This window comes from Panulirus ornatus, chromosome 16 (assembly GCF_036320965.1).
Source record: "Panulirus ornatus isolate Po-2019 chromosome 16, ASM3632096v1, whole genome shotgun sequence".
Classification (NCBI taxonomy): domain Eukaryota; kingdom Metazoa; phylum Arthropoda; class Malacostraca; order Decapoda; family Palinuridae; genus Panulirus; species Panulirus ornatus.
In genome coordinates, this window is record NC_092239.1 from 33,178,501 (window position 1) to 33,191,198 (window position 12,698).

A 12,698-nucleotide genomic window follows, 5' to 3' on the forward strand; every position below is an offset into this window, starting at 1 on the left:
GATTAATGTAATTTCGCAAAACCAAAAAAGGATCAATGAGCATCGACAACACTTTAAATGTAGTTCCCTTAACGCATAGATAAATGGGTAGGATCCACAATTACGGTAAATGTAACACTAAGGATAAAGGGACAGAACGCATGGCGATTGTGGAACAGACATCAAATTAATTAATGGTTCTAAGAAGAAATAGAATCCATGTACTGTCTGTCTCGCCTTCCATCACATAAATCAAGAACCAATGATGGCGTAAGCCATAGCATAACATACCATAATGATACAAACACGACTATTAACCAATATAAACCACACGATATAAATGATACAAACACGACTATTTACCAATATAAATTACACGCCATAAATGATACAAACACGACCATTAACCAATATAAATCTAAATGACCCATAAAAAATTAGTCTTAACGAAGAACATATCACATACAGAGATGGACAGTGTTAAGACCCACTTAACATGACACACACACACACACACACACACACACACACACACACAGGCGTTCAACACGAACGCCCTCCTCGTTCGTGCGAACGAACTAGGCCCCGCGCCGCGCACGCGCGCCGGGGGAAATGAACAAAAATACACTCAGAAGAAAATCCTCAGCAATATATATGTAAAGTGAGGGGAAGCGCCAACTGGAACGAGGCCACCACGTCCCGACCAGTTGCTGTGCTCTATGTATCACCCAACTCCGGCCCAAACTCGCCAGCACCCCCTTAAAAAAAAAAGAAATCGGTTATGTTTCATTTAACTGTAGAAAACGCGGCGCGTGTGTGTGTGTGTGAGATCACTGCCACACATTTATCATTAAACTCTACATAACTGACTCTCGTCTGTGCAGCCTCCAAGCACTGCACTGGTGTAAAACAGACACGAAATACACTAAATAATGGTTTTTTTTTTTCTACGAAGAAGATTTGACATAATGATGAAGATCGTGACACATGACAACACATATGATTCGGCGATGCCTTAAAAGATTTTCCCCTCCCCCTTCCACCCCCCCACAAGGCACGAATATCCTGGAATATTCGCAGCCGGGCTGATCTCAAATGGATACGCACCACCGCCTCCATTTGTCTCCAAGAAAGACAAGGACGAGAGGATTATATTCACATACATATCTCTCTCCGTGCACATTGAGAGATTAATCTTTTTGCGTAAGAGGAATGCCACGACGCAGCCGATCAACGTCAGTGTATTAATCACGTCTACAACGTCAGTATATTAATCACGTCTACAGTATATTAATCACATCTTGAACTACTTTACGACGGTTATCGGTATTTTACCCATACTTGCGTAAAGTACCTCACTTAACATCACGTATTTCAAGTTTTACTCTCTCTCTCTCTCTCTCTCTCTCTCTCTCTCTCTCTCTCTCTCTCTCTCTCTCTCTCTCTCTCCACGACGACCGATCGTAAGGGCAGTGTAATCTACATTTCCTGATTTCCCCTGACAGGCTCAGTGGCGACCTCATAACTGTGTTGTTTTTTTTTCTTCCCCTAAGCGTCCGACGCGCGACTGTCAACAACCATCGCCCGTACCGTCTGCTGCTGGTGCTGGTGGTGGTTGGGGGGGTCTGCGGGGTGTTCCTCCTGCCTCCCTTCTCCCAGCCATGACGGTCATCTCTCCCCATGATGCCGTCTGTTCAAGATCTGCCAAGCCTCAGCTTAGCACGGGAAACCTCCTTCTGTAGACGACCCGATTCCTCTTTCCCTCCCTCCCTCCCTCATCATCATGGCAAATGGCAGACGACCCGATTCCTCTTTCCCTCCCTCCCTCCCTCATCATCATGGCAAATGGCAGACGACCCGATTCCTCTTTTCCCTCCCCCCCTCCGGCTCATCATGGCGAATGGCACAGTCATGTATCTGAGCCAAATTCTTATTTGTCCTTGTGAGGGGCAGCAGCAGCAGCAGTGGTGGTGCTCTGTGTCCATTCTCTCTCTCAGTAAGGATACGCGGGAGAGGAGGAACAGGGTTTGACTACAGTGTTATGTTTACAACAGAGTCATAGATGTAAAAAGGTAATTCATAAAACTAATCTTTTTTTTGTGTCCATCGCCTGGATACTCTCTCTCTCTCTCTCTCTCTCTCTCTCTCTCTCTCTCTCTCTCTCTCTCTCTCTCTGTTCTGGAGTTACTGATCACACAATGGATATTCCATTTTACCTCGCTTCCATCGCAGGTTCGCCACTTCGATCAGGTGTCTGAGCGAGAGAACGGTGGCAGTGGAACCACCCCTCCCAACCACCTTGGTCTTTCGATGGATGGCACGAATTCCACATCCTCGGTACGTCGGCGTGACGGGCCAAACACACACACACATACCATCTCTGCCTCCATGGGAGTGGAACTCACGATGGATCCCTCCATACCTTATCTTGCTGGCAGGTCACGGGTCGCATCCCCGCTAATATCATTCTGGAGGAGGTGACAAAGAACTCCTGTGCCTCGCTGTGTCAACAAAGGGCCACTGAAAAACCCTTCCTTTGCTGGAGGGCGGGAGACCAAAACGGACCCTAAACATCTGACTGTATAAGACGGGGTGTGTCAAGAGAGGTCTGGCCACAACGGGCCACTGAAAACCCCTTCCTTTGCTGGAGGGCCGGAGACCAAAACGGACCCTAAACATCTGACTGTATAAGACGGGGTTTTCCAGGTCCCACGTGCCTGGATAGACCTGCCCAGGTGAAGGGAGTTTCATCAAGGTTTCAGCCATTAATTCCCCTTGGCGAGTCCTCCCCATACAATACTGAGCACCACGAGGAGGAGGAGGAGGAGGATTTCTGGTACAGATCCTGGTGTTGGACGTGGACACAAGGCTTCTTCTCTCGTCCCGCCCTTTGACCTACGTCCACCCACCACTCAGGCGACGGAAGACCTCATTTCCTTTCCTCGTTGCGTCCAGAGTGGTCCCGTAACATCGTTCTCTCTCTCTCTCTCTCTCTCTCTCTCTCTCTCTCTCTCTCTCTCTCTCCTAGTCTCTTTTCTCTCAGAGGAACTTGATTAAGTCGAAGTCTTCCTTAAGATCCCCGTGAAAACTCAAGATGATGTGAAATCTTTCTTCTCTCTCTCTCTCTCTCTCTCTCTCTCTCTCTCTCTCTCTCTCTCTCTCTCTCTCTCTCTCTCACACCGTCGCGTGAGCCATCCGACCCTCTGGCGTGACCCAAGAGCCTCTATCATGTAACCTTTTCCAATAAGGATTCTTCAGTCGACCAACAAACAAAGGCCAGCCACACACAGTGACGAGCCGACGCTTTGCAATCGTTACCATACTAGCGGGGGACCCCATGTGTGTGTGTGTGTGTGTGTGTGTGTGTGTGTGTGTGTGTGTGTGTGTGTGTGTGTGTGTGTGTGTGTGGTTGATAGTGGCGAGAGATCCCGTGTATCCATTCGCCAAGAGTGACAGATTTTCTTACATTGCTCGTGAGCTGGATAAGAAAAAATAAAAAAAACTCACTACTTCGAAAGGACAACATAAAATGACAGACGAACGCACCCAGCCATGGCTTAACACACTACAACCCAGGTATTACGTATTACAACACAACATATGAAGTTTTTCGCTGTTATACAATCCAAGGGACCAATTCTCACACGTATAAGATTCACTCCCGTCACTCAAACGCCACAAACCAACTACTGAACCTCATGAATGAGGAACCTTACTGCTCCTCACACACAGTGAGGACTTGAGACAATGTCATTCCACTCACAATAGCAACTCAACAATATCAGAAAATAGGTTAGGGAAACAAACAAATAAGATGAAAAATAGATAGATCTATCAAGTCAAGCAACTGCAAACTTGGTAAATGTCTGCACCAAACACTAACCTACAGACACGAAGAGTGAGGTGGAGATGTGAGGAGGGAAGATGAGGCTGGGAGAGCCGTGATGTGAGGAGGGAAGATGATGAGGATGGAAGAGCCGTGATGTGAGGAGGGAAGATGATGAGGAAGGGGAAGCCGTGAGTCTGATGGTCGTATAAAGACGCATCTCCACGACCCACCGTGAGGAACGCCCACGGTTGTCACCCTGTACAACACCTTCTTGCCCCCAGCACGCTGTAACTGCTGGGTAGTTTGAGATGAATGTATAATGAGCAGAAATCAAACACAGTTTGACATCCACCTGACATTATCAGTGTTCCCCGCCGCTGTTTTTCAACATCATCATGTTAATCATATCGTCCCACTGGACGCTGGTGCAATTAGACAAAGATAAACCTAAGGTAAACTGGGTGGATGAGGAGGGGGAAGGAATAAAGTGCTCTGTTCTCCTTCTGGTTTAATCCCTGCACACGGAGAGAGGGAGGGAGAGAGAGAGAGAGAGAGAGAGAGAGAGAGAGAGAGAGAGAGAGAGAGAGAGAGAGAGAGAGAGAGAGAGAGAGGCGAGGGCGGAGGAGGAGGAGGAGGAGGCACGTCAGCTAACGGGTTTAATTCCTCTTAACACGGGTTCAGAAGCGGTAAGATTGTGGCCTCCCCCGGGGGACTTGAGAGGAAGGAAGTGCTCTTACACTCGCTGAGGGACGGCCTGTAATCGGCCGGGGAGAGAGAGAGAGAGAGAGAGAGACATGGGCCGTCACATTAGCCTGCAAACGAAGGCATGCAATTAAGCTATAGGCGGTCTGTGGGCCTCGTCACAACGATGGCGCTGGTTACCACGTCTTCTTAACCACGTCCACCCGACCCCCCTCTGAATCACTTTTTTTGGGGGTGTCTACTACCCTTCCCTCTATAAAGTGCGACTCATCGTAAAGGAAACATGTCTCTCGGGGCAATATTCTACGTACGTATCCAGACACACTGGTTATACACGTCTTCCTTTCCGGGGCGATATTCTTCATCCGTGTCCAGACACAAGAGGTCATAGGTGTCTTCCTCTATCAGTAACGTTGCTGTTACGTGTAGCGTTACATATAGATGAGACGGTTACTGATGAAGCCATGGGTACAGGAAGACGTGATGATGGATACAGAGACAGTGTTTTGAAGAGACGGTGACAATGATGGAAAATGGGAGAGTGGGGGGGAGGAGGAAGGGGTGAGAGGGAGGATCAAAGGAGATGAGAGAATGAGGGGAGAAAAATATGAGAGAGAGAGAGAGAGAGAGAGAGAGAGAGAGAGAGAGAGAGAGAGAGAGAGAGAGAGAGAGAGAGAGAGAGAGTGGATTACCGTCTCAAACTGTCAACAAACAAAGTAGGCGTGGCTATATGCCAAAATGTAACCACAAACAATATGAAAGACGGTGAAGAAACAACAACAACAACAACAACAACAACAAACAACAACAAACACCAAAAGAAGTGTGAGAGAAACTCGATCGGGGAAGACAAAAAAAAAAAGAGAGAGAGAGAAAAGAAACACAAGACCAGAGCCATTTCACCTCCCCATAATAACATGATGAGCAAAACATCTGGGATTTTTCAAGGAATTTTCAGAATCCAAATCTAAAAGTTAAGGACTTTTTCCAGAGTTTCCCAGGATGAGTGCGAACCAGCAGCCTCCCCCCTCGGTGAGAGAGAGGAGAGAGAGAGAGAGAGAGAGAGAGAGAGAGAGAGAGAGAGAGAGAGAGAGAGAAGAGTAGGAGAACATTACTACATCACCTTTACCACGAAAGCAAAATTCATTTAAAGATCAGAACTGCCCATACAGACGCCAACACTTTTTTCCCGCCCATTCTCGTGAGTGCATGGGACCATGAAATCTCCTACAGAGCCTTACAATTTCATGTGGAATTACAGCCACCATCACATCTTATTTCCGTCTGGGACATTCTTTTTTGTGGAGGGGTGGGGGTAGGCACCAACATGGCCACGACGAGGTGTGTGTGTGTCTTAAGTTTGTCGGAGCTTAGACGAAATTCTTTGGAATTTCTCGTATTCATCTTTGAATTCGATCGTGTGTGTGTGTGTGTATGTGTGTGTGTGTGTGTGTGTGTGTGTGTGTGTGTGTGTGTGTGTGTGATTCTGCCTTCCTTACCTACTCATCCTCCCCTTATGGTCCGTAATAGCGCACAATCCTGTTACATGTGATTGGATCTGCCTTTCTACAGCGAGTGGCGTGTCCTGGGCTCATGGTGTGTGTGTGTGTGTGTGTGTGTGTGTGTGTGTGTGTGTGTGGGAGGGTCTGTTACCTTTGTGTGTGTGTGTGTGTGTGTGTGTGTGTGTGTGTGTGTGTGTGTGTGTGTGTGTGTGTGTGTGTGTGTCTGGTTTTACAGCATCGTAAGGCCTCTTCTCCAGCTGTCTTTAAGAGTATCCTGCCCCCTCATCTGTGCAGCTGGTCTTTCAAACGAGAAGGTTGTGACGCCCCCGCGTGTCTCGTACCCCCACTGGAGTAAACACCTTGTAAACGTCTTCCACTGTGCAGTAAACCTTTCTCTCCCACCCGAGAAATGAAACGTCTTCCATAAATTATTTTCTTTAGCATTACGGAAGCATCGGGGAGTGGTACCTACGGCCATTAGCGTTCGTATATATATATATATATATATATATATATATATATATATATATATATATATATATATATATATACATTTGATGTTTTAATTACAAGATGGAGCTAGGGAAGTGTTGAGAAAACCTATCTAACAATTAACATACATCCAAAGAACACCTGGCGAGAGGCACACGTAAACTCTTGGGAACCACTTTGAAAGACACGTCTATAGTTTTCTTGCACAGAGTCTCGACCCGATGTGTAAAAGAAAACAAGATTTGCTCTTTAGAAGCGCAACAAAGAAAAATGTCGAGTCTAAAATGAAGTGCTGCCTGCATTGCAAATGGGATCTGCACAAAAGCTCTCCCGCTTCCCCGAGATGAAAAACATTCAGGAATGATAATATATATATTCTCTTAATCTGACATTCACAGGTGTTTCAAGACACGATTCATTCTTTTTTTGTGTGTGTGCGTGTGTGTGTGTGCGCCTGTGTGTGTGTGTGTGTGTGTGTGTGTGTGTGTGTGTGTGTGTGTGTGTGTGTGTGTGTGTGTGTGTGTGTGAATAAAGTTTTTTTTTTCTTTAACAATTATATTTACGGGAGCCTCTACCAAATATGGCGCAGCTCTGACAACTCTTCTCTCTCTCTCTCTCTCTCTCTCTCTCTCTCTCTCTCTCTCTCTCTCTCTCTCTCTCGTCCTGGGGCGCCCCCCGCCCCTGCCCCGAAGCCCGCCTGCACCCTGCCAGCCGGCAGAGCGACCGGCGCGCCGTGATCCGTGGCCACGGTAATGAAAACGATAAATAACTTAACTTGACCGTCCACTCCAGCCATCAGGAGGCTGGACCGACTCCCTCCCTCCCTCCCTCCTGGATCCTCCGTCATCATCACCACCAGGGAGGCCCTCCGCCTCCCTCCCTCCCTCCCTCCTGGGTCCTCCCTCCATCACTCACAACCCTCAACCCACAACCCCCAACGCTAAGCCCCCAGCTTCAACCCCTCTCTCTCTCTCTCTCGTCTCTTTCAAGCTTAACTTCGGCTTCATCTGTTCCCTTTCAGCTTGAATCTACCTCACGTTCCTCCTGAGCTGGAGGTTATTTTGAGCAATTGATTTCAGTCGGTGGCATCTATGGTACGCGTTCCACTACTACTGGTACGCATTATACCAGTGGCGCGCGTACCACGCTGATGGAACGCTTACCACGAACCACTGGGCCGCTCACACTGTGAACCTAATGACAGACAATGGTACACACAACTTACTGTCCTGTGAATGGATGCCCTTTTGACTCCTGAGACTGGAAACTGTGCAAACCTGAGCTGGAATAATGTTAAGAGGATCTCCCTCTCAGAGATCCGCTCTTACAATCCTAAACTGTATAAGAATTCTGATCATAAGTCCCCGGCATCCTCCACCCACGTTTGAATATCATCCCTGCTACGTGTATTGAAATATTCTTGCGTTCTCTGACCCGGAACTACGTTGTTATGATATCCTAGTCATATACATAACGCGGGGAAGATCATATGATACGGGAACATAGTGGAAAATGTGTTGACTTGGTGTAAGACAATGGGGCTTTTTCTTCTCGCCATCGAACGTGTATTGTCGTGAGAATGCCATGACGAACCCACGAACTCGTTAACGAATGAAACGACTGATGGAACGATCGTCATCACTGTCGTGGGTCTAGTTAACACCAGAGTCAGAACGGTACGACCTCTGAGCACGAAGGATGATTCCTTAAGCACGACGGTACGACCCTTGGGCACGGAGGTTCCTTCCTTCAGCACGACGGTACGACCCTTAGGTACAGAGGTTTCTCCCTTCAGTACGACGGTACGACCCTTGGGCACGATGGTACATCTCCTTAAGCACGACTGTACGACCCATGAGTGCGATAGTACGACCTCGTCCCTGGGCTAAAAGAGACGTCGAATCTCTCATATGTTTGCAGAGATCTTAACCCTCATTCCAGCTAGTTACCAGTCAACTCCCTCTACCGACCACTTCCACTAATCCTCCACTTCAACTCGCCTCTGAATTCTGTGTCTGTAGTAGTGTCTAGAGAGAAAAAACGAGCCCCAAATTATAATCTTTCACCTCTAGTTCTAGAAAACAACCTCTAGTCATATGCAAATGCCTTACACACTTACTTTTTTCCCCCTACCATCATCTTCTCTCAAACGTAGAGCAATTACGACCCCCCCCCCCCATCTCCTGACGAAGGTGACACACCTCTCCCTTCCAGTCCCGTGGAATTACGTAGCCTCCTCTGAAGCTACGGCATCAAATGTCGCAAATAACAACTTCCTGCCACCTTGTAAAGCGTAATCTCACCTACTTGCATTCTCCCATCCTGACACTTCGGCCTCTCTCTCTCTCTCTCTCTCTCTCTCTCTCTCTCTCTCTCTCTCTCTCTCTCTCTCTCTCTCTCTCTCTATCTATCTATCTATCTATCTATCTCTATCTCTCTCTCTCTCTCTCTCTCTCTCTCTCTCTCTCCCACTTTACTGACTATCATAACTTCCACTTCAATAACTCTTGTCACCTTCAGACCTCTGGACCAAAATACTTCACAAGTCATCCACCAATCGTGATAAAATAAGCCTCTTACATTCAACATTCATCTTACATTTTGCTACTCATCTTAAAAATTATTTTCCAATAGCGGGGATGCACAATGTACTTGGGTGCAGACCATCACGTAACTTTCTGTCGCTTCAGAATTCTTCTGAAAGCGATCATGAAACTGCGTGTCTGGCTACTTAGAATAAACCCATCTGTTTCTGCCTCTATTTAGAAGTCATGGACTTTCCTCATCGTAAACACTACTTACGTCAGTGTCATGTCTTGGGAGTAACTAGGCAATTGTAGTCTCCTGTTATCATATTTTGACCCTTGGATTAAATTCTTTGCACTTGGGCATCAAACCTACCCTTAACACCACGTATTCTTGAACGACCGACATATAATGCATCCCTGGCTGTGTTCCTCAAAACATCAGCGCATCTCAAAGCTAAGCTCTACTTAGGGTAACAGTTTCCAATCCTTTTGACCTCTGTCATAAGGAGAATTCCATTGCCTGTCGACCTCTTCTTAAATCATCTGATGCGACCCCATCACATTAAACTAATCTAAGAATTCTCTTGACCTATTATGATATTATAAGCAACGACCTTACTAGATCATTCTACGAGCTCTGGTGCTTGTTTTCCTGATGTGAAATCATCCCCTGTGACTCTGCCATATTACATAAATCTCCACCCTGTCCTTTTATGACCCTAACACCATCAAAAGTCACAACACTGCTGCTGGTTTGAGACATCTTGCCCTGTGACGTATTCCCAACACAATATATTCTACAGCTAACATGTACCTCGCCCTATCAACGTCCCTGGGCAGTGTTTATAATCGCGTACCTTAAGTTCCCTCTCATTTCACGCGCATTTACTTCACTCGCAAAAGTCTACACAGGAGCGCTATCGAGTCTCGTACAACTTGCTCTTACCTGACTGATATTAGATTAGTGAGGATTCAACCTCACTCCTCATGTCATCCGGTAAATTGGAAGAGAGGTAGACTCCCCTCCTGCATAACACACGGAGCGTAGGGGAGGAAAAAGCCCTTTTAGTAAACTGCAGTCCACAAAGAGATGCCAAGGGAAGCGTGAGACAGGAGCCACTGCTTTTAGCACTTAAATTAGCAAGAGCGCTAGAGGGGGAGGAGGAGCGACGAGTGACTGAATGCATGTAAAACAAGAACGTCTCACTTTTACGAAATCTAAGGGAAGACTCCCTCATGCTAGGAGAGGCGTTCTTTCCCCAGAGCAAACAGGGAAACAAAAGCCTTACTGACACGGTGATGAAGTTAGGTGCTGGACTGTTCTTGCCTTAACCACTGAGGGTGCATCTTACGCCCTGTTCCCATGGGTGTCATGGGATGAAGTCTCCCGAGATATTTCTTTTTACTTCTTGGAGAGACTTGATCAGAGAGAGAGAGAGAGAGAGAGAGAGAGAGAGAGAGAGAGAGATTGGTTGGCAACAAGTTATGGGGACAGCAGCCTACCCCCTCAGGCAGTACTGCCCGTTTTGAGTGCTGTTACAATGGCACCCGAAACCACCTTACAACCTTCGTGTCAGAACACCTGGTCTCGTTTCCTGTTCCATTAAACCTAAAATGCCAGTATCTTCTCCCTACGTGCACCATACACTTCTCCTTCTCTCATCTCTTCTTTGCTTCCTAACGTCACACTTACCTTTCCTTCCCTCATGCCGATCTACCTTTCTCTACCTAACCATTACCATCTGATCCTCTTCCAGAAGCATGTCGCCTCTTTAACACTAGCCTGAACGGGTCTACGTTTTACCTGACACAAAACAACAAAGGTTTTTAAAACACTTACCCACTTAAAGAGGGCATCAGTAGCTCACAGACAGTCATATTGGTTCGAATTGGATTCTTTCCTTTTAACACCTGCTCTTTATGACGTCAAAAGTCCGGGACTCGAACCTGTAACATGAAAAGAGCGTACGAATGTAGTTTGCTACATCTACTCATGGCGTAGCTACAGGTAGACATGAGATACAGACGTCAACAGTCTGGGACTCGAACCTGTAACATGGTAAGAACATACAAATGTAGTTTGCTACATCTACTCAAGGTATGCAACAAACAGAGATCAAGAATATAAACATATATTTCTTTTATTATACTTTGTCGCTGTCTCCCGCGTGAGCGAGGTAGTGCAAGGAAACAGATGAAAGAATGGCCCAACCCACCCACATACACATACACACACACACACACACATATATATATATATATATATATATATATATATATATATATATATATATATATATATATATATATATATATATATATGCTCACGGTAGAAAAAATGAAACACAGCCATCACTGACTATGGTCTGTAACAGGAAGCGACGTATTTACCTCAAACGAATTACAGTGGGACACGCTTTCTGTCCCGTGTGGATTTTCGTGAAATATTTCCGAGCAGGCGTATGGACGTCGCCAGGATTATTTTCTATCTTTGTTTTCTTTTCTCTTTTTTTAGTCGGCAGAATTCCAGCTGGTACAGCGACCACCACATACAGTGGGAGGGGAAAAAAAAAAAGAGGATTACATTGGGATACCAAAGGGAGAGTTAGGAGTAAGCCTTCTACATCAGTAGCCTTCAACTATGCCAGACAACCCTGGGCTGTGCTGTGGCTTGTGATCCTCAATGCCAGCTGGAGTTCCTTAGGTGTTGGGTGACGCGCCACTGCTATTCCTGGCGGCCCTGAGGTGGTGCTGGTGGTGTCTTCACCTCTTGGAGAAGACCTTTAGCTAACTGTCAGTGACACTAAGCTGTTGTTTGTGGTTTTATCCGGCTGGAGGAAGACCTTAATTGAAGCGACAGCTGATGGTCCTCAGCAGGTAACAGCTCTTGGATGCTATCTGTAGTTCTAACACTATTCTGGGACCAACCGCTTACAAATGGTGTTGCACTGCTGTAGTTCTGATGCCTCGTTCTTCGAGATGCTCACAGCTGCTGCTATTCCCTCACCTTCTCTCCTCTGATGTCTGCCACAGATATTGCCACCAGCCGCATGTTACCTGTGACCCAACTGACACTGTCGACTGTTCTCAACTCTTTTTGGTAACTCGTGGCTGCCGCTACAACTGCTACCTCTGAGCATTGTTGGTTCGTGGTGTTTCACATGTACTGGTGTCCCTCAGCCTCGAATAGAGATCTTTCAGTTCCTCGTGACGACCGCCACCTCTCCGGCTCTGCTTCCATTTAAGGCATCGCTTTTAGTACCAAACTCATGTGTGACTCTGAAGTTAGTAACGTATTACATACGTACATGTTCCCTTGCAAGTACACAATTCTCTGGCTCAAGCTTAGAAGCTGTGGAGCTAAGACCAGACTCTTGGACTTAATATTGTCTCCGCACAATTCAGCTGCCGGTTTAGATCTGATCAAACTGCTAGTTAAGAATCCCATAACGATGGTACCTCTACTGGCCAGAGAGAGAGAGAGAGAGAGAGAGAGAGAGAGAGAGAGAGAGAGAGAGAGAGAGAGAGAGCAAAAAGATGACGATTTCTCATAACAAAATAATCTCTTGATTTCTGATCAAACATCTCTTATATTCACACCATCCTGACTGTCCAAACTACACGCTAACGTCGCCAGGCGAGAGAGAGAGAGAGAGAGAGAGAGAG

General features: G+C 46.5%; 2 protein-coding genes across 2 annotated transcripts in view; one reads left to right on the forward strand and one right to left on the reverse strand.

The window, feature by feature from the left end:
- LOC139754224 (band 3 anion transport protein-like) overlaps nt 1-12,698 on the reverse strand; it is a 475,361-nt gene that overhangs the window by 424,051 nt on the left and 38,612 nt on the right. Inside the window, exon 2 of the mRNA XM_071671517.1 lies at nt 10,873-10,979. The gene's annotated coding sequence lies outside the window, so the exon portion shown is untranslated. The remainder of the gene's footprint in view (nt 1-10,872; nt 10,980-12,698) is intronic.
- LOC139754226 (uncharacterized) overlaps nt 1-12,698 on the forward strand; it is a 133,445-nt gene that overhangs the window by 75,527 nt on the left and 45,220 nt on the right. The gene's annotated exons all lie outside the window — the stretch shown is intronic.